The sequence below is a fragment of the Sebastes fasciatus genome, chromosome 17 (assembly GCF_043250625.1).
Source record: "Sebastes fasciatus isolate fSebFas1 chromosome 17, fSebFas1.pri, whole genome shotgun sequence".
Classification (NCBI taxonomy): domain Eukaryota; kingdom Metazoa; phylum Chordata; class Actinopteri; order Perciformes; family Sebastidae; genus Sebastes; species Sebastes fasciatus.
This window is the reverse complement of record NC_133811.1, coordinates 28,052,186-28,072,524: the sequence shown is the minus strand read 5'-3', so window position 1 is coordinate 28,072,524 and position 20,339 is coordinate 28,052,186. Positions and strand designations below refer to the sequence as shown.

At 37.2% G+C, this 20,339-nt stretch overlaps 3 protein-coding genes across 6 annotated transcripts in view; 1 reads left to right on the top strand and 2 right to left on the bottom strand.

Moving 5' to 3' along the window:
• LOC141753805 (glutamate receptor ionotropic, kainate 5-like) overlaps nt 1–57 on the top strand; it is a 194,662-nt gene extending 194,605 nt beyond the window's left edge. For all 4 annotated transcript variants that reach the window (XM_074612396.1, XM_074612395.1, XM_074612397.1 and 1 more), the window contains exon 21: nt 1–57. This exon is cut by the window's left edge and continues 904 nt beyond it. The gene's annotated coding sequence lies outside the window, so the exon portion shown is untranslated.
• The window catches only part of LOC141753821 (uncharacterized), a 443,535-nt gene that overhangs the window by 237,654 nt on the left and 185,542 nt on the right, over nt 1–20,339 (bottom strand). The gene's annotated exons all lie outside the window — the stretch shown is intronic.
• The window catches only part of LOC141753808 (cell adhesion molecule CEACAM5), a 32,003-nt gene continuing 26,854 nt past the window's right edge, over nt 15,191–20,339 (bottom strand). The window contains exon 10 of the mRNA XM_074612402.1: nt 15,191–19,300. The gene's annotated coding sequence lies outside the window, so the exon portion shown is untranslated. The remainder of the gene's footprint in view (nt 19,301–20,339) is intronic.

The window sequence follows — 20,339 nt, the reverse complement described above, 5'->3', positions numbered from 1 at the left end:
CTTCCACAGGGATGGACGGATTAAACCACACTGACTATACGCAGGGTGAGTGTCGGTGGGGGGTGGGGGGGGGGGGGGGGGGGGGGGGGGGGGGGGGGGGGGGGATAAATCTAACGTCACACTTTGGATTAAACCAGCTGAGGTGCTCAGAGTCTTTGGATTGCAGCGCTGCAGAGGACGGACAAACAGGAAGTGGCTGCCAAATGGACGCCGTCCTGGGGGGGCCTCTTGCCTCGGCCAATCATCACGCTTCGTGCCAAGTGAGGAGGACTCTTTCTCTTACTGTTTGAATACTGAACCAGGTGTTTGTATATGTAGAAGGAGACACACACACACACACACACACACACGGTAGCAGAGCAGCTGTACAGCTATCACGGTCATCTGTCAGTCATGTGGACGTCTCTGGAGGATGTAGCTCTTAACAACCATGTCGCTGTTTGTGCAGACGTCTGGAAAAAACGACCGATTGAACGGTGCTTGTGAGCCACAAACAGACGCAATCGATACTCACCTGAAGTGTATGAAGCTGTGCTGAGCCAGTTCTTCTTCTCTTCCATGCAGCGTCCAGTTCACATAACTGTAAAACATAACGAGACGTCGTAAAGTGAGAAACTAACAGACAGGAAGGAGGCAAAGCAAACGTTTCCTCTCCATTATTTTTGTATGAAAAGGTGGTTAAACTGTCGACTGGATCTTTGTTGGTCAGCCAATCAGATACTAGTATCAGTGACGTACTTATTTTAAGCCCAACCGTGATGAACAGTGATTTTGTTGCCTGAACTGCAACAACTAAAGACGTTAAACGACACGCGAAAGCCGTTTCACATTATTAACCACGTGCCGTGATCGCCAAAAACTTAAAATGCGTTATCATGGCGTGCTATTTTATACGCCTTCCCCATGAGATCAGGCTGTATGAATAGTTTCCAAACCAGACTTCTGATGAATGATAAACTAAATCAGCTAAATTTCAGGTCAAACTGCAAAAAGTGCTGGAGCTTATTCCCCGATTCCAAAACCAGGCCTAACCTAGCAGCCGTATCCGGACCAGAGTGCCACAACACAGCCAAGTGTGCTGACACTGTTTTTGGTGAATCAGACGCCGACCGTACGAAAATTATTAGGGCTGTTATTTTCTCACAGCGTAATCATACTTTATTTAAATGAGATTCATGGTTGTATATTCAGGGTCGGCTCTAGTCCTTTTAGTGACCTACATGTAGGCGAAATTTGGATTTGGAGCCTCTCCACTGGCCTCAATGGTTTTAAGACAAAAATTAAGATTTTTAATTTCATGAATAACTGTATACATTATAATATAAATAAACAGTTTGGTGCCTGATATTGTTTTCTTAAAAGTGTTTAGTCAGTTTCACTAAAATGTACACTTTTATTAACAAAAAAGTTCGGCCGGGCAGATGAAAAAGTGTGAGAAAGGTGTTGAAAAATTTATTTAAATTTATTTATTTATTTGTTCATTGTTACCTCAATGCAGAAAATGAGGAAGGGCGCCCCCCGGCATTTTTAAAAAAAATATTTTTTATTTATTTATTTTATTTTTTTAAATGCCGACCAGCCAAAAGCTGGCGCCCTAGGCGACCGCCTATATGACCTACTGTATGCCTTAAGCCGACCTTGTGTATATCGTATTCTAATTTCTCTTCTAAAATGCGAATTGGTAGCTATTGTGACAATTTCAAGGTTTTAAGTGGAGCACACCATCTTAAGTTATTTTTTGGGCTGTCAATCGATTTAAAATTGCAAATTAATCACACTTCAAAATGAAATTTAAAGGGAGATTTGTCAAGTATTTAATACTCTTATCAACATGGGAGTGGAAAAATATGCTGCTTTATGCAAATATATGTTTATATTTATCATCGGAAATCAATTAACAACACAAAACAATGACAGATATTGTCCAGAAACCCTCACAGGTACTGCATTTAGCATAAAACAATATGCTCAAATCATAACATGGCAAACTGCAGCCCAACAGACAACAACAGCTGTCAGTGTGTCAGTGTGCTGACTTGACTATGACTTGCCCCAAACTGCATGTGATTATCATAAAGTGGGCATGTCTGTAAAGGGGAGACTCGTGGGTACCCATAGAACCCATTTACATTCACATATCTGGAGGTCAGAGGTCAAGGGACCCCTTTGAAAATGGACATAACAGTTTTTCCCTGCCAAAATTTTGCGTAAGTTTGGAGCATTATTTAACCTCCTTCATGACAAGCTAGTATGACATGATTGGTACCGATGGATTCATTAGGTTTTTCTAGTTTCATATGATACCATTATCTTCACTCTAGCTTTAAAACCGATAAAACCTAAATGTTGCGTTAAAGAACGTTAAAGAAATTAGTGGCGTTAAATTTAAGCTGCGTTATTAAAAAAGCACCTTTCTCCGATACAATAATTTAGATGCAGTCCCTCAGAAGAGAGGAACTCCCTCACTGCAGCTGTGTACACTTTAGGTGAGTATTAAAGCAGTTTTTTTAACAGACATGTACTGCACACACACACATTCACAACTTGGAGGGCAAACTGCAAAAGAAAAAAAAAACTAAATTTGTGATTGTATTTTCCTTCCTGTGTCCAATCGGAGTTTTATATATTTGTTTTCATTTCTTTTCTCTTTTTCATGGAGTCCTTGAGCTCTTTAAAACTGATGTCATGCCGATTCGATCACCACACTGTGATGTCAGAGTTCAAAAGTTACCCGTCAGCTGCCGGCGTTCTCCAGCATCCACGCATCGACTCATCACATCGACGGATTACTCGATATAAGTGGTGAAATTGTCAGTTCCACATGTACTTGCTTTACAGACGCCTGCCTGCAGGAACAAAAAGGAGCCAAAAGGAAAACGTTTTGTTTTTTTATTGAAACCTTGTTTTGTTTTTTTATTTCAGATCAGTGCCTGTAGTTTTTTTTGTTTTATTATTTATCATAGAAACTGTTTCAGAAATCGAGCCAGCAGCGTCCGAGGTAAGAAATCGTTGATGAAAATGAGGAAAAAAACGCACAGGAATGTCGATGTAAAATGTGACTTTGTGTGAATGAGTGACGATACGGAGTGAATCCTGTCCAACGTGTCATCATATTGTCCGACGTTTTATTTCAGTTTGTTTCTGCTCCTTTACTCAGAATTTGTACCAGCAGTGCTCAGCTCATCAGTAGGACAGAGACGACAGACGGATATTATTCTGATGGTTCTATTGTTATCATTATTATTGATATTGACGTGTGGGGTGACTGTAGGGGACCAGCCCTCTGATGTTCAATATATAGACACACGTTTGGAATAAAAAAAACAGTCAATGTACCAAAAACTCTGCTGCTGGTGATGGTTTTATTCATCTGACCCGCTGACCTTTGACCTTTCCTTTAAACAGTCCAGGTGTGTTCAGGTGTCCTGGATGATGAGACATCGAGGGGCTGAAAAGAATCTACTGATTTATATATTTTACACAACTTATTCATATGTTTGTATGTTTTTATTTGATATTGAACATGCAGCTCCACAGTCTGTTACATGTTACTAATATTTAGGACCAAATCTTGATTATTTTTTTTATTTTTTTTATTTTTTTTGTTACTATTTATTATCATGTTAGTTGGTCACATTCTTTCTCTTTTTTATTTTTTTTCATTATAATTATTATTATTTTTAGAGTTTCTGGGATTTTGTCCTCCTATCTTTTGTATTTTTTATATTATCAACTCGCATGGTATTCTTCTAGTTTGTATTTTTTCTTCAGTTTTGTTCAGGTTTTCTTTTAGTATTTTATTTGTTGCTGTTTTTTAGCAGTTTTTTTTTTATTAAGTTTTGTTTAGTTTATGTATTTTTCATTGTGTGTGTGCTTTTGTTTTGTCTTGTTAGCTCTTTTGTTGTTGTTTGTTCTGTTTACTTTTTCTTTTAAGTTTTTTTTTGCAGCTTCTTACCAGGTTTAAGTTTTATTTAGTTTTTATATCATTTTGCTTTTTATGTTTTTGTTTGTGTATGTTTGGGGGGTTTTTTGTTTTGTTTTTTTGTTTTTGTATTTTTTTTTTGTAGTTTCTTCTCGTTTTTTTTTTGTTGTTTTTATTTTAGTGCCTTTTTCGTTTGTCTTGTTTTAGTTTTTTGATCATGTTATCTGGTAGTATTCTGCTTTTGTTGCAGCATTGTTTCAGTGTGTGTTGGTTTTTACTCTTAAACTAGAGTTTTAGTGTTCTTTTATTTATCTTTTTAAACTTTGTAGTTGTTTGTTGTTTCGTCACTTAACAGTTTTATTTTTTGCATGAAATCATCTAAGAGCAAAACCAGAGGAGATGTATCTTTGTTTGTGTTGATGTTAGACAGAAGATCAGACTGAAGGAGTTCCTGTATCATCAACGTCCAGCCAGCAGAGGACGCTGCAGGTCGGAGGACAAACACAGAGAGAGAACTTCTTTCGGTTTATTAAACTTCTTCTTTTTTTTAATTTTAGAGTTTTATTCCTCCGTCTTTTGTATTTTAATGTTTTTAAGTAGAGTTGTGTTTGTTTAGTTTGTATCTGTTTTAGTAGTTTTCTTTTTTTTTCTTTTAGTAGTTTATTTTTATTGTAGATTCTTAAAAATAACTTTTATGTTGTTTAGTTTATATTTTATTTGTTTATTGTTTATAAGTTTGTTTGTGTTTTTATATGTGTATGTTTTGTGTTTGCTTAGTAAGTGTTTTGTATTTATTTTTTATATGTTTGTTTATTTTTTGCAGTTTCTTCGCAGTTTTTTTTTAACTTTTGTTTAGTTTTTATTTTATTTTGCTTTTTGTGTTTTTTTTGTGTATGATTTGGATTTGTTTCCTTTTTTTAGTAGTTTTTTTTATTATTTTATTTTGCTTTTTTATTTGGGGATTTTTTATTTTTGTATGTTTTTTTGTTTTCTTAGTTTGTTAATTTTTAGTTGTGTGTTTTTTTGTTTCATCAGTTTTTTGTTACCTCATGTCATTTGTTCTATTTTTAGTTTAGTGTCTGTTTTTTGTCTTTCATGTTAGCTGGTAGTATTCTGATATTGTTGCAGCTTTGTTTTATTGTGTGTTGGTTTTTACTCTTAAACTTCATTCTATTTTATTCATATAACTTTGTAGTTTTGTTCATTGTTTTGACCCATATTGGGGTTTTTTGTTTGTTAGTTTTTGCATGAAATCATCTAAGACCATCAAGATGAATTCAAGATCAAAACCAGAGGAGATGTATCTTCAGAGGTTTGTGTTGATGTTAAAAAGAAAATGAGACAGAAGCAGCTGCTGTAACATCAGCGTCCAGCCAGCAGAGGACGCAGCAGGCCAGAGGACAAACAGCACCACAGAAAGAGAGAACTCAATGTGGAGGTCAACTATAAATTCACAGTAGTTTATTAACAGAAATACTGATCAGATTTGTTTTTTCATTTAAGATAAAAGGTCTATAACTGTAATAAATAATGAAATTATGTCAAGATTAATTTAAAGACACCAGAATATGTTGCAGAATTCTGTTCAGCGTACAAATGGGCCTTAAAATCAAAGTTTACTTCAGATAATCAAAAACCTTTAGCATTAAAAGTAATGTTTAGCAGGTTAATGTCGCACACCACGCTATCTGACATTTATCTGCAATATTAGCAAAAACATAATTTACCTAACATGTCCGGTAAAGACATTAGAATTACAATATCTGTCATAAAACACAACATATTTTATATATTTTTGTGTATAAACATTGACCTTTATCGGAACTTTCTACATTTTTCAGGGTGAAGAGAAAATCATAAAATACCCTATTTAAAAAAAAAAAAAAATTATATCAATATTTACAATGATGCATAAAGCGTGATGAAAATGAATTTAAATGCCTTAAAAATATTATAGACATTTAAAAAAAAAAAAAAAGCAAAATGTATAAAATGAACATTAATGTAATGTAGCGGTGAGGACATTTAGTGATGAAAACCATCAAAAAATGGACATGTTACAGATTAAAAATTAAATCTTAACCATTGCATATAATTTTTTTTTTTTTTAATTTAGGAGAGTCAAAAGTGACCGTAGTTGCAGAAACACCCTGTTATGTATTGAATATAATATATGAAATAACCATAAAATGTGTCACTTAGTCAGATAGATAGATAGATAGATAGATAGATAGATAGATAGATAGATAGACAGATAGACATGACTGTATCATAAATGTAGGTCTAACCATCTTGGATTATTTGTTTAAAGGTCCCATATTATAAAAAGTGAGATTTTCATGTCTTTTATATTATAAAGCAGGTTTAAGTGCTTTATAAATACTGTAAAAGTATCGAAGCGCTCAATATATGGAGAAATACACACAGCTCGTATTCAGAAATTGTGCGTTTGAAACAAGCCGTCAGGATTTCTGTCCATTTGTGATGTCACAAATATACAATATTTAGACCATTACACGGTTTTAAATGTAAACATTCTAAATGTGTCCCAGTTTATTTCCTGGTTGCAGTGTATGTGAATGACATCGGCTGACAGGAAGTAAACATGGACCCAAGCTGTTGCCTAGCAACGCAATTATGTTGCAATTACGTTTGAAATGCACTAAAACGGAGCGTTTCAGACAGAGGGTGAATACAGGTATATTCAAGCAGACAGTATGAGGAAAATAAATGTTCTTTTGAACATTACAGCATGTAAACATGCTCTAGTAGAAACACAAAATACAAGTATGAACCTGAAAATGTGCACAATATGGGACCTTTAAGTAAGAGTGCTGTGCTGTCATACTAATAGATGGACAGCAGGAGGCTCCAGTGGACAGACTGGAGGTGAAGGAGACACACTGGAGGCCAGAAGAAGAACTCTGTTTGTGATTGCAGCCGGTTGTTTGGCCTGGTTCTGGTTCTGGTACTAGCAGCACTACTACTGTGGAGCAACCAGCAGCCAGTGGACAACCTGGATCTGCAGTAAGTGCATGAAACATTTTAGGATTTATTTGTATTTCTGGACATTAATCAGCAGGACATCATTGTGTCTCTCAATGTGATTCATTCACTCTGTTTGAGGAACAAACTGTTACTGAGGAGATAAATGTGTGATGCAGACACACAGACAGACAGCCGTCATTCATCTAATCATCTAATCCGGACTGTAATCATCAGGAGGCTGGATGACGTCATCTGACGACACACAGAGACAACCAGTGATATGAACATCTGATGGCCTTTATATTTGTTTGTTTTTTGCAGCTTCTTACCAGGTTTAAGTTTTATTTAGTTTTTATATAATTTTTGCTTTTTATGTTTTTCTTTGTGTTTTTTTTTTGGTATTTGTTTTAGTAGTTTTCTTTTTTTCTTTTTGTAGTTTTTTTTTTTGCAGTTTCTTCTCATTTTTTTTTGGTTCTGTTTTTATTTTAGTGCTTTTTTGTTTGTCGTTTTATTTGTTTGATCATGTTAGCTGGTAGTATTCCGCTTTTGTTGCAGCATTGTTTCAGTGCGTGTTGGTTTTTACTGTTAAACTAGAGTTTTAGCGTTCTTTTATTTATCTTTTTAAACTTTGTAGTTGTTTGTTGTTTTGTCACTTAACAGTTGTTTTATTTTTTGCATGAAATCATCTTAACTCACCCAGTCACATGTTTCATTTAATTTACCAGGATGATCCTGCTGAGATTTTAAATCTCTTTTACAAAAGGGTCCTTTTATCAAGATGGCAGCTAAAAACATAAAAGAGACAACAGACTTAAAACAAACAGTCACATCAACCAGAGACGTTTCATTAATAATCATTCAATAATCCTAAATCCGGTTTTTAAAATCTTGCATGTTTATAAAATAATGTAGTTTCTCTCAGTCGCTTTGGCTCATATTTTTCAAACAGTCTTCTCTAAACTTTAAAGGGACTGTCTGTAACTTTCAGAAATGCTTGTTAACAGCGACACCTGTGGCCGTTAAGTCAACGAAAGTCAGTGTCATGTTGCTCGCGCTTTTGCTCGCTCTACATAGACATGAACGAGCATCGCTCAAAACAGTGAGGCGACACACGTCAGCTAAAAGCACAATATCACTCTATATTTCAGCTGCTTGGCAGTAATGTTAGCTGACCAGACGAAGGTCTCTCCATGAACATGATTTAGATCTGATCCTAGTGCTTTTCCTGCTTCAGCCTCCCGACCAGGAACAGGGGAGACACCGGCACCCAATCAGAGACGATAACATTTCTCGCTGCAGAGCTCCGTCACTTCACAAGACACGTTGAACCTCTGTTGGTCTGGAAGAGCTGCAGCAGTTATTTCTGCACAAACGTCCGCTACAACACGTTATTATCGCATTAACTTTGACAGCCTACTAATAACGTCTGACTAGTGGACTAAACAATGAAGAGGGGTGCAGCACTAGAATACGTTTTATTTTGTTAGTGTCGTGAATTGATGAAGAAATGTTTAACAGCCACCTCTCCCGTCTACATGCTGAGCATCTCGAGCATCCCGTGAAACAGCTTATGCAGTTTCCTTTTCTTACACGTACGTACATTTACAGTACGTGCCATTATGTTGTTCTGCTTTTTCATTTTCAGTTCATATTTCTACGAACCTCTGACATATTTTTTTGGGTGTGTGAATCATCCTCCTCTGTGCTGAACAGACGGTGATGTAAGAGCTGCTGGGAAGAAGAAGGTGGACAACAACTCCTGTTTCTGCTGAAAACGCTGACAAGAGAAACCGTACGATGACCTCATGACTAAAGACTGAAGGAAAGAAAAGGAGGTAAGTGACAGAGCATCATGTGTGTATCATAAAATAGCGACGTACCGCTCATCTCAACATAAACAAAAACACATGTGGACGTTCATGAAACCTGCCATGGCGGAGGTCTGCGCTCTCCGAGTGCACTTCTAGTTATTCAAGACTTCATCCTTAGACCGACTTAATTCAATTTGTATAGCCTGGAAACAAACTGCTCTTCTGCTTTTCTCATTTGACCAGCTGTGCACTGATTAATGGTACAATTTGACCACTATTTCACCCAATTAGGGCCACGTTACATGGCTCTCTCCCGGAAGATAACAGAAGATAAAAACTGTCTAGTATGTTTTTCAACATGTTTCTCAAAAGTTACAATTTCCCAATCCAACTGAACCAGTTGTTACGATAGTATCATAATCTAATGATGAGTCTAATGACAACTGGAAAAAAATAATTTTTCAAAATCAGCGTTATTAATAGCTTTATTAACTGTGAAAAAGCAGATCGATAGATGGATAGACATGGCTGTATCAGTCAATGCAGAAAACAGTTTAAAAAAAACAAAAAACAGACATATTGAGTTTAAATGTGTTTAAACTGACAATGAGTTGAATCAATTTGAATGAGTTTAAATTGACATTTTTAAAAAGACAATAAAGCGGACAAAGACGCATTATCAGAGAGTGTCTGAATGAGCGTGTTTACAGCTTCAGCTACACCAACATTTTATCACAAACACTCCCTGTGATGATTTCACTTCTTGTAAACAATTATGATGCAACAATCCAGTAAGTGTGAGCATCATCCTTTTCTTGGTAAATATGCGTTGATATGACTCATATGATATGGAAGCCCATTTCTGCTGGGAAAACTCAAAGAAATAAGTTATAAAAAGTCATGGTACAGCATGTCAAAAAATTTCGTAAAAAAATAATAGTATAATGTGTCGGAAAAATGTCAGAAATGTAAAACTATGTCTTAAAAAATCTAAGTATAGTTTGTTGAAAAAAGTCATAAAACAGTATGTCCAAAAAAAGTCATAGTATAGAATGTCAAAAAAATTTCAAGAAAAATGTCATAGTATAGTGGGTTGAAATATATATATATATATATATATATATATATATATATATATATATATAAATCATAGTATGTCAGAAAAAGAAAGTAAAGTGTTTAAAAACTTTCATGAAAAAAGTAATGGTAAATTATGTCAACAACTGTGATAAAAAGTCATTTTATTAAAAAATTCATAGTATAGTATGTCGAAAACTTTTATGAAAAAATGTCATAGTATACTATATTGAAAAAGTTCATGAAAATCAGCTATAGCATAGTATGTATCAGCGACACCAATATTTTATTACAAACACTCCCTGTGATGATTCCACATCTTGTAACACTCATTCCAATTTTGGAAACAATTATGATGCAACAATCCAGTAAGTGTGAGCATCATCCTTTTCTTGGTAAATATGCGTTGATGTGACTCATATGATATGGAAGCCCATTACTGCTGGGAAAACTCAAAGAAATAAATTATAAAAAGTCATGGTACAGCATGTAAAAAAATGTCGTAAAAAAATAATAGTATAATGTGTCCGAAAATGTCATGAAAAAAATTATAATATAGTGTGTTGAAATAAATTTCATGAAAAAAAGTCATAGTGTATGTCGAAAAATTTATTTTGAAAAAGTCATAGTATATGTTGAAAAATTTTATGGAAAAAAGTCATAGTATAGTTTTAGAAAACTTTCATGGAAAAGTCGTAGTTTAGTATGTCGAAAAATTTCATGAAAAAAAAGTCATAGTATAGTATGTTGAAAGAAATGTTGTCCTCAGTCAACTCCCATTCCTGTGAAACAGAAAGAAAAGAGGTTCTGTGTTTTAGCTGTGAGTTATTATTCTGCTGTTCCACCCAACAAGGCCGTTATTACTCTAACCTGTAATCACACACACAGATATAGTGTAACCTGCTGCTACATGCCCACAGGCTGCAAACACTGATCTCCTTCTGCACAGTCAAAGAATCACACTCATTAGTTTGAACTGTGTTTACATCAAGTCTGAATGCTCATGTAACTCATTTAAACAAGTCAAGGTTAACGCGATAACGCCACTAATTTCTTAAACGCATAAACACAATCGATCTTTCAGAGGTTGTAGTGGGCTCAGTTGTGAAGCTAGAGTGAAGATGCTGGTATCATATGAAACTACAAAACCTAAAGAATCCATCGGTATCAACCATGACATACCAAGTGAAGCCTACAAAAGACAACACTGTTCACGCCCTTCGTTTGTTTCTGTCTTGTCCTACTGCTTTTCTTTCATCCTTCAACTTTCCGACTGTGACCTTGTTGTTGTTTCTGCATCGCACAACTCACAACTCCCTCTTTTACAACAAATTGCCGACATCACACAACATCGTTTTCCTCCGTCTCCCTCTGGTCTTCTCTCTCTGTCTGTCTTCAGGACTTCCCTCTGCTGCGGCTGGACGACGTGGTGGACGATCAGTCCAACATCTTGGGTTTCTCCATGCTGAACGGCACTCATCCCTTCTTCCTGGAGTTCATCCGCAGCCTCAACCTGTCCTGGAAGGAAGGCTGTGATCTCAGCCCGTACCCGGGACCAGCGGTGAGACACATTTACACATCGTATGAAACTAGAAAACCTGATGAATCCATCGATACCAACCATGTCATACTAGCCTGTAGTGAAGGAGGTTAAATAACGCTCCAAACTTACACTACATTTTCGCGAGGAAAAAACTGTCATGTCCATTTTCAAAGGGGTCCCTTGACCTCTGACCTCCAGATATGTGAATGTAAATGTGTTCTCTGGGTACCCATGAGTCTCCCCTTTACAGACATTACCACTTTATGATAATCTCATGCAGTTTGGGGCAAGTCATAGTCAAGTCAGCACACTGACACACTGACAGCTGTTGTTGCCTGTTGGGCTGCAGTTTGCCATGTTATGATTTGAGCATATTGTTTTATGCTTAATGCAGTACCTGTGAGGGTTTCTGGACAATATCTGTCATTGTTTTGTGTTGTTAATTTAGTTACAATAATAAATATATACATATATTTTGCATAAAGCAGCATATCCCACGTTGATAAGAGGATTAAATAGTTAACAAATCTCCCTTTAAGGTACATTTTGAACAGAAAAAAAATGTGATTAATTATTTTAAAGGATTGACAGCCCTAATTTACAGTCTACAGCTTCTACAGAAAACCCACATCAACCGGCTTCATTCACACTGCTTCACCACAAGGGGGCGGTAAATACACTGAAACGTAGTGTTCAAAATGATCTATTAGAAATGGCTGCTGAAAATAACTTGTAAAATGGTGAAGAAGAGAAACGAGTCAGTAATACATCACTTGTTTGGTGTTTATCATTATTATTTTCTATCAGGACTCACAGTGTCATTAGTTCTAAACCAAAGTGTTTGACCTGATAATGGCGCTAAATGACGGGAACATGAATGTCTGAACCACATGTCATGACGAACCCGTCCAATATTTGTTGAGATATCTCACTTTGAAACCACAACAGTCGACCTCAAAGGCTGCAGCGAGGAAGTGAAAATGGATGGGTGGTGTTGAGTGTTTCTTCCGGTTAACCCCGCCTCCCTCCTTCTCTCTCTCAAAGAGATGTAACCCACATTCCTCACTAAATGCTGCAGGCGTGTTCAGTCCTGTCACATATACCTGATTCAACACACACAGAAACACAAAAGTGTGTGTGTGTGTGCATGGTAGTAGAGGAGAGGAGGGACTTTCCTACATTTTTTTTCCCTTCTGCAGTTTTATTTTAGGTATTGAACTAAAGTGACTTTTGTGAGTCCAAGACGATTGACTTTAGATTCATTCAACGAGTGCCATTCTTATAAAACCATCGGTCCGATCCTCTCATTGGTTCTGGCAAACGCGTACCTGAGAAACAGGCTTTATTTAAAATACAGAGGGTTGTACAATTGATGACAGATCACCCTCCTCCTGCACCTGATTGGATGAACACGCCTCTTCGCTGGCTGCTCATTGGTCCGTGCTTTTGATTTTTGTTGAACTTCAAAAAAAAATGCTGTGGAAAAGTTGACGTATGTGCAACTGAATTTTGATTTACATTCAGCACCTTTAACCTCTTTATTGAGCTGTTGTTAAGGTTTGGGCGGGTTTAAAAGGAACGTTTGACATTTTGAGAATGATTCTCGTTCTTGCCGAAGGGCGAATAACTCGGTTGGCTTTGTGATTCATGAATAAGCCTTTGTTTTGTCTGAAGTGGTTGGTTGACAGGTCGGGAGTGATGACCGTAATACTGAAAGGTTAACAGCTGTGGTGTTTGTTTGATGGATATGTCTATGACTTAAAAAAGTTAATGTCAACAGAAGCACAGATTCAGGAGCTAGAATGAGGAGGTGAATCAAGCTTGGACAAAGAGTCTTACAGTCAGACACGCCGGTTCGCTTTAGGAGTTCCTCCTGAATCGTCCCGTGAAGAGCTGCACTAAATCTGTTTTTAGTAGGGCTGTCAATCGATTCAAATATTTAATCACCATTAATCGCATGATTGTCCAGAGTTAATCGTGATTAATTGCACATTTTGTATCTGTTCAAAATGCACAACAACAGCTGTCAGTGTGTCAGTGTCCTGACTTGCCCCAAACTGCATGTGATTATCATAAAGTGGGCGTGTCTGTAAAGGGGAGACTCTAATTTATGACGGAAATGTTTTTATTCTTTTGATCTTTTGGGTTGCTGGGAAAAAAAATCATAATTACTTTTTGACAATGATTCTGATATATTTGACTTCAAGACATCTCTGAGTACATACATGATGAAAATCAAACATTTTTACTGGAATAATAAAGAGATTTTCCAAAGTAAAAGTCCCTAGAAGTGTATGATTCAACTTTTTCCCATGGTCTAGTCTAGTGTTAAAAAAAGTAAACAAAAATCACAATACATATAGATAGATAGATAGATATAGATAGATAGGTGTACCAGCCCTAATAGAAAGTATGTATTTAACAACACAGCGATTAATAGAGTAAAATGTATTTATAAAGGTTAATTAGTTTTGGTTCAATTCCAAAGTGGGTTGGTGATGAAAGAAGCAGCTTTAAGCTATAAAATAGATGTTTTTCTGTGCCGGTTGATAACCAGTATTTACCCTCCTGTTGGTGTAAACAGTGGCTGTCTTTGTGTTGCTCTGCTGTGTGTTTAGAGAAACCACTTAACTCATTTCCACTGACTAACCTGACCGCTAACCTCAAACATGTAGCTGACATTTCACTCTGATCCAGTCACAACTCGCTGTTACCACATCGCTCAGCGTTTAGTCGCCTTTATTGGAGATTCATAAAGGTGAAATTGATTTTATTTAAGGAGGCTTTTACTTATAGTTGGAGCAGAAAAGACGTGTCGCCATCTGTTCAGACTCGACCAAATGTTCTAATCAGCAGGAAGAGTTAGTAATGTTACAGTGCAAAGTCCTGCTTAGTTGAATAACGGAGCTACTAACGTTAACGGAGGTTCCATTGAGTTACATTATGGTGCGTTCACGTCAAAAATGAGTATTGGGCAAAGGTAAACTATATCATGATGTGTTCAAATGTAATCTCATAAAATTAGATTTTTGGCAAAAGAAATTTGAATAAATCCAGATGTTTGAAGGAGATGTTTTCACAGCAATGTCAAATAGATAAGAGAATTATGACCTGTTTAACTTCCTAATACCATCTTTAAGCAGCTTCAAATACATAATTAAAACTACTGATGAAAGTTTGTTTTTTTCAAAGCAAATATTTAAATAAAATATTACAATTATGTATTTCAAATTGTGTTTTTATGCAAATGACCACCATAGATGACAATAAAGTACAGTACCCTCCCATCCCCGAAAAATAGGGCTCTTTATAGGATAGGTGAATAGATGTAATTCGAACACTGTAATTTACCATGCATATGTTTTTTTACGGAAAATATATCCAACATTGATTGACATAAGATCTAAAATGTTATTCCTTCATTTAGCGCAGAGATTTCCAAAGTGGCAGATACAATTTTTTTGCAAAAATACAGAATTTTAAAGTTAGAAGGAATATCCTACATTTATTTCCTGTCTAGTGTTAATTATTGTACTAAAAGATCAATCAATGTGTGTTTTAGAAGAAGAAGAACTGAAAGCTGAACCTGAGATGATATGACTTGTTGAGACGGGTGATTTTGTGGGTTAGTGATCTACAGCCGAGGGCTTTTTCTGTCGTTCGTCACCTGCCACGCCCTAATCTCCTTTACTCCTACTCCTTCCCACTCACACACCAAAGAAAGCACTCCCTTATTTCTGTGATTGGCCGGTTTGAAGATACTCAGACTCCTGATTGGTCGTTTTCTCATTCTGAACCATTCAAACAGGAGAATACAAATGAATAAAAACACAACAAACAGGGCAAAAATCAAAATTAGGAAAATATTTCCACAACTTTTATGGCTTTACAAGGATGATAAATTGGACATGAATTTTTTTTTTTACCTTGGGGACATTTAAGATTTTTACATGAATTTCAGAGAGGCGAGACAGTTTCTGTAAACATTAACAAAACAAGATAAAGTTTTTTTTTTAAAACAAATAAATCACGATAAGAAATTAAAAACCCCATATTTCCAAAAATGTCAAACAAATTGTTTACAGTTTATCAATCTCTATTATTTACAGTAAGGGCGGTTTGCTTTAAGGCCGCTTGTGTCGTTTTCAAACATACATCTTGTTTAGGACAACAAATGTGTTGTTATTTATACATTCTGTGCTGCGTGTTATCCAAAACTGCAGAAATAAATACGTTGAAAATAGCCGTGTTTCCATTCACATATTTTTATGCACATCTTGAAGTATTGCATTTAGGGGTGTTAATAATTACCCGTTAACCGATTAACGCTATCGGTTAAAAGAAATATTAAAAATTAATTGAAAAGCTGAGCAACACTCAGAGAGGTGGCTTGTCACTTTTAGGAGAAAAGCTGGTCCATTTTAAGTGAGTCTGAGCTGGTGTTGCAGGATACAGGAAGTTGGCTCGGGTCTTGAGGAGTTGTAGCATTTATTAAGCGACATGTAAACTGTACACACACTGCACTGCTACGTTCACAGCTATAACGCCACGGACAACCCCATACTCACCGCCCCCACACATGGACACGGCGAGCACAAGGCCACCAGCAATGCTACAGCTGCTAACGTAGCACAGACCAAACACTCGCTAACTCAGTTGTCTGTTTTGCTCATACTCTGCAGCTGGCACACCACTGCATGCGACGCACTAATCTTGTCGGTTAACGAGGGTCGGTTATCGGTTAATTTTTTTAATGGAGAGATTAAAAATGTTTTTACGCTCGCTTGGGGAGTTTTTTGCCTTTGTCGCTAAATAGATTATGGAAATGACTTTGCCACATATGTTCTGACGTAGCGAACATTTAGCTCACGTGGCTGATCTTCTGTTTCCGCTGTCGGCGTCTTCTCAGATATTTCCATAACGTGCGAATGTTTGTCTTCGTTTCTGGACAGCATGAAACATGACCAATACTATCTGACTACTACCTGACATGAAAGAACTATTAGAACTTTTTTTGTTATAATTGTTTTGTTTCTGGTTCAACCTCTACTTCTTCTTCTACTCTGTTTACTGGTAGATTACAGCTATACGTAGCCGATAGCGCCAACTTCTGACTAAACTGTAGCCGAGTTTATTCGCTCCAAACCAGTTGATGGAAACTCGCCTCATTCGCATTTCTTTTTTTGCGACATTTCAGAAGTTTGCTTTAAATTAGCTTGACATTTGAATGGAAACACGGCTAATGACACCTTGTTTTTAAGACTTTTTAAATTCAGTTTGAGCGTCTTCGACTGCGGAGTTCAGGGTGAAAACGCGCAAACTGAAGTCACCAAAAGAAAAAAAGCAAATGAAATTTTGAATGGGTGATCTGCAGACTAGCTATATGATCTTCAGCTCCAGTTATTAAGGGTTTTTTTCTAAACAAAATAAATACTTATCTCACTGGAGATCAGTGCATGTTGAAGTCTGAGATCACACACAACCACACAAACAAAAATCATAAAAATCATCAAGCAGCTCAAAGCGCGGGACAAATCATCTGAGGTCTGATGACAAAATACTAAAAGATGATCCGGCGAAAAGCTGAACTTCAAATAATACAAAAAGTGGTTTGTTTTCTTTTACATTGCCGTATTATTAACCTTCGGAAACTATAATTTAGTTTAAAACAACTTCAATCCAATTGTGGTAAAAACAGTTTTGAAAAATAAAATCAGTAGCACCGCCCTGAAGCTCTCCAAACTTTCCCTCCAAAACTCAAAGAATGTCGCCGCCAACAAACACATTCCCGCCTGTTTTTTTTCTCTTTCCTTTTCTTTCTTCTTCACCTTCACCACCCTGACTCGTCGCTGCGTGTTGGATCTTGTCTTCGCAACCTTAAACAGTTACCACCTCCTGTTTCTATTCTCTTGTATTTCCACAGAAGACGATTTAGGATGATTTAAACAAACACTAAAGAGGATCCTTGGACCACAAAGAAGGGGAGGATGAAGGTAAAGCAGGAAGAAAGAAATCCAGAATCCCAGCAAAGATTATGGAGTGTATGTATCTATCTCTATTTTAATTTATTTTCATGTGTACAGACATATAGGATTTTTGAAGCCAATATTGATATTTAAAAAAGTAAAGTTCACATAGATAAACTTAGCCTCATACAACGGTTCGTATGACATCTTACGAAAAGTTATTTAAAATTTTTCGTGCGTTCTCCTACGAATGTCCAGCAACACGTGTCAATTTCCGCTTGTTGCATGAATACAGTCTTTTCAAAATAAAGTTCCATCTTCAGGGGAAACTACGTGGTTAGGTTTAGGAAAAGATGGTGGTTTGGGTTTAAATAACTACGGAAGTAGCGTTACACGAATGCAGAAGTTACGAGTGACTAACGACGACTCGCTTGAGACTAACGAGTGACTTAACGACTCACGACGATTCGCGTGACTAGCGAGTGACTAACGAGTCACGACAACATAGTCTTTTCAAAATAAAGTTCTGTCTTCACTTGAATCTACGTGGTTAGGTTTAGGAAAAGATCGTGATTTGGGTTAAAATAACTACGGATGTAGCATTATTAGAGTAACAAATCAACGTTGACTTCTGGTTTCCCACGGGGTACTAACAGTCTCTAAGGTGAAATTTCAGTGCTATTTGACCCACCCATCCACCCCGACCTCCTCCCTACACGGCGTTTGTCGCTCTTTATACATCCTGGTTCATAATTACGTGGTTTAATTGATTTTGTGGGATATACACAGATTACAGTGCATTACTTTTCGTAGGTATAGCTGCGAACGGTGTATGAGAACAGCCTGCATAAACATTTTGTGATAAGGAACCTTTAAAATTAGATTTTTTAAAGAATAGAGTTCTTGATAATTGGATATATTTTGTGTTAGCAGGGTCTAAAACACGTTTGAAACTCCTTCGGGAACATCAAGACACAGTTAAATATTATAATTAAAAATATATATTGTACTTTTTCTGATTGGCTGGCAGGTAGTCTGTAAAAACAAATATGGGTACCTATAAAACATCAACAGTTAAACGTAGTGCTACAGTTGTTTCCAGCTTAAAGCTCAGTAGTGTTGATCATTTGTGTTGGATGTGAAACGACAACAAAAACATGGAGGAAAGCAGCTGGGCAGAGAGGGAAGTTTTGTAGTAACCTCAGTAAAAAACTGGCAACATGTTCGTAACAAAGGTTGTTAGAAAGACTTCTGGTGAGCACCAGAGAAACTGAGGTATTTAGGATCAAACTGTCCTCCAGTAACGCTGTCAAGTACAGCGAAGCATCTAAAACTTTACTTTGAAATCCTTCGCTGCACTCGAGGCGTCCCCCATCAGGAAACTCCGCCCACCTGGCACCGAGAGTGATATAAATCAAACCACAAAACCTTTTTTCAGATATTATTTAAAGCCAGACTGCCTCTGTGTGTGGCCTCTGTGTGTTTCCTCCTCAGGTTTCCAGGAGGATAAAGAGAGTCACTCATCGTGACCATCAGTCCATCAGCTTTAGTCCAGGAAACGTCTCTGTCGCACAGAGTTTCTCTGTGTTTTAAGTTTCCTGAAGGAAGAGGCGAGCGAGACAAAAGGTGAAGGATGACGTTTGTTAACACCAGGTGGAAGAGAAGAAGAGAAGGGGGTGACGATCCAGAGATGGTGGACGTGTTTACAGTGAAGGTGAAAAAAGCTAAAAAAAAATAAAAATAAAAAGTAAAAACCGTAGACCAGAACAAGCGGTGAAGATTCCAGCTAATAATCCAAACTGTGATAGAATCCGTCGTTTGGGTTCAATCACGTTTCCATTGTTCTCATCAGGCCAGAGAAAGAGAGGGATGATGGGAAATCTGGTTTGGCGAGGGCTTCACCGGAAACCAGCTGGATCCAAAAGGACGCTCCTCCCGGCTGCACAGATGGACCATGGGAAACAGAATGGTTGGATGTTTGGGCCAGCATCTCCTGAAGAGAGGAAGAAGAAAGAAGAAGATGTTAGCAGAGCTGCAAATATCAGTTGTTTTCATTTTAAGAGGAATTACGACTGACGACGACTAACGTGACTAGAGACTGACCTACAACTCACAACTAGCCAGTGACTTAACGACTAGCCAGTGACTTAACGACTAGCGAGTGACTTACGACTGATGACAACTCACGAGATTAGCGAGTGACTGACGACTCATGCGACTAGTAAGTGCCTTAATGACTCTTGTGTGACTAATGAGTCACAATGCCTAACGACTCACGACAACTCACGTGACTAGCCAGTGACTTAACGACTTGCATGTGACTAACGAGTCACAACGACTCACGAGACTACCGAGTGACTAACCACTCACGACGACTTATGGGACTAGCGAGCGACTCAACGACTGACGACGCACGCAACTAGCGATTGACTTAATGACTCAACGACTTGCGTGACTAACGAGTCACGACGACTCACATGACTTCACAACTCATGTGACTAGACGACTCACAACAATTCACGTGACTACCTACCGAGTCACGTAACTACCGACTCATGTGACTATCGAGTGACCAATGAGTCACGTCACTAGCAAGTGACTTAACGACTAGAGTGACTACAATAATGTAAATAAGTTGCCAAATAATTATTCAATGTAACGCTGGCTAGTGTACATTCCATAGCAACCGCCGTTCCATAGCAACCGCCTCAGTATGTTTCAGCAGGAGGGCTTTTATTAATTGTTAACAATATTCATAAAAAAATATATATAAATTCAAATGTACCAACATACCACGGCCTGAAGTGAACTATTGCTTAAATCTGCATCAACACGCACATCTCCTCTCCTAACAAACCACACCCATACATGAATTTCTGCACCATATCAATCCCCAACATGCAAATACAGTCTGTCCTATTTATAAGCCTGTTGTTCTGCCACACCTGTCTACACTGTATAAACATGGTATGTTTTTTTTGCTTCACCAACTTCAAGAAAGGAGAGAGGATTACTTTCAGAAAATGACTCAT